At 43.9% G+C, this 5,373-nt stretch overlaps 1 long non-coding RNA gene across 1 annotated transcript in view; it reads left to right on the forward strand.

Moving 5' to 3' along the window:
• Positions 1–219: 219 nt before the first annotated feature.
• Positions 220–5,373, forward strand: part of LOC308288432 — a 6,104-nt gene continuing 950 nt past the window's right edge. Inside the window, exons 1-2 of the long non-coding RNA XR_013962193.1 lie at positions 220–341; positions 895–1,038. This is a non-coding gene — a long non-coding RNA (uncharacterized lncRNA). The remainder of the gene's footprint in view (positions 342–894; positions 1,039–5,373) is intronic.

Consider the following 5,373-nt stretch of genomic DNA (forward strand, 5'->3'; position numbering starts at 1 on the left):
AATGTGTCCACGACCCACAAATGGGTCCCGGTCCAGTGTTTGGGAACCAGTGGACTAACAGATCTAACAGTGTCCAGAGCTGCTGACACATTGATTTTGTTTCATAAACAGTCACAACAGAGCAACTTGAATAAGACATGTTCATGTGTGTGTTTATCTCCATTAAGGCTGCTGTACTGTCTCCTCTCCAAAACCTGCTGTGAACATCTGGCCCAGGTTCTCTGTTCCAACTCGTCTTGTCTTCAAGAGCTTGACCTCAGCTACAACGCCGTGGGTGACGAAGGCCTGACGGGACTCCTACCGGGACTGGAGAGTCAACAATGTACCCTGGAGGTTCTCAGGTTAGATCAGTTCATGGTGAAGTGTTTTATCTTTGTCTTCTGTTTTATATACAAATGTTTTCAATTGTGTTTAATTTGTTAAGTAAGATATCTGCTTCATGCAGACAATATATGTCCCAATATGATAAGCCTGTTATTTTCAATGTCACATTTTAGATTGTTCAGTTAGTGGCAATCAGATTATGGTATCATGGGGGGGAAAAAACAATATAGTGGTTCTTTGATAATGTGTTGTTTACATTTTCTTTATAACAATGTTCTAAATAAACTCAACTAAACTAGATCGAACACAGTTATGTAGGTTCAAACGTAAATTGCATCATTCATCAGTTTCTGTGCTGATGTTTAAGGGAGTGAAAGACAAGTATTTGACGAGTCAGATCTGTGATTAAGTCTGAATTAATTTTCACAATGTTTTCTGCTGAAAAGTAAGGACATTGAGGGGGTCTTCCCGGACCCCCTCAACTATGCTTCGCAATATATTATTATTTGTTAAATATTTGTGTGTTCTTTCTTTCTTTCTTTCTTTCTTTCTTTCTTTCTTTCTTTTCAGGTTGAGACAAACCAACCTCACAGAAAGATCCTTTGAGGGAATATCAGCTCTTCTCAGTTCCAAGTCGTCTCTGAGAGAATTGGATTTGAGCTTCAATGAGCAGCTCCTCTCTGCTGGACCAGAGAGTCCACACTGCAAACTGAGGTCAGTAAATATGACATAAATATAGAAATGTTTAGACCTCCACACCTATTACTGTATGCTCCCAGACCCAGATAATAATACTCTGTTCATAGATCATATCCATGATAATAATACTCTGGCCATAGATCATATCCATGATAATAATACTCTGTTCATAGATCATATCCATGATAATAATACTCTGGCCATAGATCATATCCATGATAATAATACTCTGGCCATAGATGATATCCATGATAATAATACTCTGTTCATAGATGATATCCATGATAATAATACTCTGGCCATAGATGATATCCATGATAATAATACTCTGGCCATAGATCATATCCATGATAATAATACTCTGGCCATAGATCATATCCATGATAATAATCCTCTGTTCATAGATCATATCCATGATAATAATACTCTGTTCATAGATCATATCCATGATAATAATACTCTGGCCATAGATCATATCCATGATAATAATACTCTGTTCATAGATCATATCCATGATAATAATACTCTGTTCATAGATCATATCCATGATAATAATACTCTGGCCATAGATCATATCCATGATAATAATACTCTGTTCATAGATGATATCCATGATAATAATACTCTGGCCATAGATCATATCCATGATAATAATACTCTGTTCATAGATGATATCCATGATAATAATACTCTGTCCATAGATGATATCCAAATGCATCAGTTGTAGCAGACAAAACCACTTCCTGTTTCCTGTCTGTCTTCTACTGAAGAGAGAAAAGAACATGATCTAGATCAGAGGTCTTCAACAGGGGGTCCACGGCCCCTAGGGGGTCCCTGGCCTGAAAACATTGAAGACCTCTGATCTAGATACTCTGATCTAGATACTACAACAGTCTGTTCCTCAGAGCACAGTTCTCAGCCAGGTCGGGTTGCCTACCCATGGCACACACATGTTGTAAATATAAGTCTTAGCCAATTTGAACGGGGTCTGAAAAATCTGACTCATTCATCTTCATCACACAACCCCAAAGATACTGTGTACTGATTTGTGTAGTAGCAAAAAGTGTGTTTTGAAGAAAACACTTTGGCATAGGGGTGGACGATATGACGATAATTATCGTTGGGACGATACAGCTTTGCCACGATGCCTTTTCAGAGCTATCGTATGGATGGTGATACAGACAAGGCTCTGGATACAGCGAGTGCACGTTCTATAGCTTCATTTATACTTCTATAGTACGGTGGTGTAATTCACCAAAAAGAACAGATCTACAAGCTGGGTCCCTGCTTCATTTCTCTCCCTCTTCAAAACGGGCTAACATGACCAGCTTTAACACGTGGGTGACTAACAGGTCATTTTGGCCGATTTTGAGATCGCAAAGTGCAATAACTCTCCCCGTGAAGGTCTCAGAAATGTCCCCTTCCATGACTTTTCCTAAATACTCAAGATATATGTTCTCGTTTTTTTTTCCCCTTCTGAAACATTTCCTAAGTATGAAATAATATACATTTATACCACTCTGACTGCATTTATAGGTCAAATTGACAGGTAAATTCTCTCAATTTTTTGCCCAGGAGAGCAACACCTCTTTCCCTGCTGCCAGCGGGGGTTCTATTGTCAATAGAACAACAGACAATAGACTAAGATCTAAGCATTAGCAAACTGGAGTTATAGCTGTTTAAAGCTCAGCCAATAGCAATACAGAGGGGGCGTGGCTTAATCAATTACAGCTTGTCCCTATTGGCCGGAAAAAGTCCAAAGTCGTGTGAATGTTTTAAAAGTTTAAATCACGTTGCTAGGCAAAAGTATGGCAGAGTTATGTGGCGCTAAAGTTCCTGTGAGTGTAACTTTCCCCCATTCAAAGTCAATGGGGTTTTTGGGCGTAGTTTTTTGCGAATTACGTCGTCATGGCAACGCGGATCGGAAAGAAAAGTAACAGCAACCTATTCCCGGCCGAGCCGCACGTTTTGATGTATATATTGCGGGGGTGGCATCAATCGTGCGGCAGTTATTACGTGCAGAAATTTGCAAGAACATGACTGACTTACTTAAGTATGGCGGATTACAATAAGTGTTTTGCCATTGCATCATGGCAGGCACACTTAAATAGCAGATCTACAAAAGCTGATCTACAAGCTCAAAACGCGACGCGCTTTGAGCTTGTAGATTAGCTATTTTTGTTTTTTTTGACTGTGCATTTTGGCCCTCTGGAGTGAGTGTGAAAATATACTGGCCCTCTCCATCATCAAAGTTACCCACCCCTGCTCTAAGGGGTCCCTGCTTCATCTCTCTCTCTAAGGGGTCCCTGCTTCATCTCTCTCTCTAAGAGGTCCCTGCTTCATCTCTCTCTCTAAGGGGTCCCTGCTCTCTAAGGGGTCCCTGCTTCATCTCTCTCTCTAAGGGGTCCCTGCTTCATCTCTCTCTCTAAGGGGTCCCTGCTTCATCTCTCTCTCTAAGGGGTCCCTGCTTCATCTCTCTGTCTAAGGGGTCCCTGCTCCATCTCTCTCTCTAAGGGGTCCCTGCTCCATCTCTCTCTCTAAGGGGTCCCTGCTTCATCTCTCTTTCTAAGGGGTCCCTGCTCTCTAAGGGGTCCCTGCTTCATCTCTCTCTCTCTTTAAGGGGTCCCTGCTTCATCTCTCTCTCTAAGGGGTCCCTGCTTCATCTCTCTCTCTAAGGGGTCCCTGCTTCATCTCTCTCTCTAAGGGGTCCCTGCTTCATCTCTCTCTCTAAGGGGTCCCTGCTTCATCTCTCTCTCTAAGGGGTCCCTGCTTCATCTCTCTCTCTAAGGGGTCCCTGCTTCATCTCTCTCTCTCTAAGGGGTCCCTGCTTCATCTCTCTCTCTCTAAGGGGTCCCTGCTTCATCTCTCTCTCTAAGGGGTCCCTGCTTCATCTCTCTCTCTAAGGGGTCCCTGTTTCATCTCTCTCTCTAAGGGGTCCCTGCTTCATCTCTCTCTCTAAGGGGTCCCTGCTTCATCTCTCTCTCTCTAAGGGGTCCCTGCTCTCTAAGGGGTCCCTGCTTCATCTCTCTCTCTAAGGGGTCCCTGCTTCATCTCTCTCTCTCTAAGGGGTCCCTGCTCTCTAAGGGGTCCCTGCTTCATCTCTCTCTCTAAGGGGTCCCTGCTCTCTCTCTCAGCTAAGGGGTCCCTGCTTCATCTCTCTTTCTAAGGGGTCCCTGCTTCATCTCTCTCTCTAAGGCGGGGGTCAGCAACCTGTGGCTCTAGAGATGCATGCGGCTCTTTAGCGCCACCCTAGTGGCTCCCTGGAGCTTTTTCAAAAATGTATGAAAATGGAAAAAGATGGGGGGAAAATTTATTTTTTGTTTTAACGATTTTTTTTATCGTCACTGTCGGGCAGAAACCTTGTATCTCCAAGTTTCAAATTTTTATGTTTTTTTTTTACGCAAAGTAAAGCCCTGCTTCATCATACAAGACTGACGCACAAAAGTAGTGAAAACAGCCGATCTACAAGCACACAACGCCTCGCGGTGCGAGGCGTTGTGTGCTTCTAGATCGGCTGTTTTCACTAGTTCAGTACATTTTTTAAATGATAAATACAAAACGAAGTTTTGGACATACAAGGTTTCTACCCGAAGACGACGATATATAAAGCTTTTATAATTTTTTGCGGCTCCAGACAGATTTCTCTCTCATCTCTCTCTCTCTCTCTCTCTCTAAGGGGTCCCTGCTTCATCTCTCTCTCTAAGGGGTCCCTGCTTCATCTCTCTCTCTCTCTAAGGGGTCCCTGCTTCATCTCTCTCTCTAAGGGGTCCCTGCTTCATCTCTCTCTCTAAGGGGTCCCTGCTCTCTAAGGGGTCCCTGCTTCATCTCTCTCTCTAAGGGGTCCCTGCTTCATCTCTCTCTCTGCTTCATCTCTCTCTCTAAGGGGTCCCTGCTTCATCTCTCTCTCTAAGGGGTCCCTGCTCTCTAAGGGGTCCCTGCTTCATCTCTCTCTCTAAGGGGTCCCTGCTTCATCTCTCTCTCTAAGGGGTCCCTGCTTCATCTCTCTCTCTAAGGGGTCCCTGCTTCATCTCTCTCTCTCTAAGGGGTCCTTGCTTCATCTCTCTCTCTAAGGGGTCCCTGCTCTCTAAGGGGTCCCTGCTTCATCTCTCTCTCTAAGGGGTCCCTGCTTCATCTCTCTCTCTAAGGGGTCCCTGCTTCATCTCTCTCTAAGGGGTCACTGCTTCATCTCTCTCTCTCTAAGGGGTCCCTGCTTCATCTCTCTCTCTAAGGGGTCCCTGCTTCATCTCTCTCTCTAAGGGGTCCCTGCTTCATCTCTCTCTCTCTAAGGGGTCCCTGCTTCATCTCTCTCTCTCTAAGGGGTCCCTGCTTCATCTCTCTCTCTCTAAGGGG

Source organism: Nannobrachium achirus (genome assembly GCF_963921795.1).
Source record: "Nannobrachium achirus genome assembly, chromosome: 7".
NCBI classification, from domain to species: Eukaryota; Metazoa; Chordata; class Actinopteri; order Myctophiformes; family Myctophidae; genus Nannobrachium; species Nannobrachium achirus.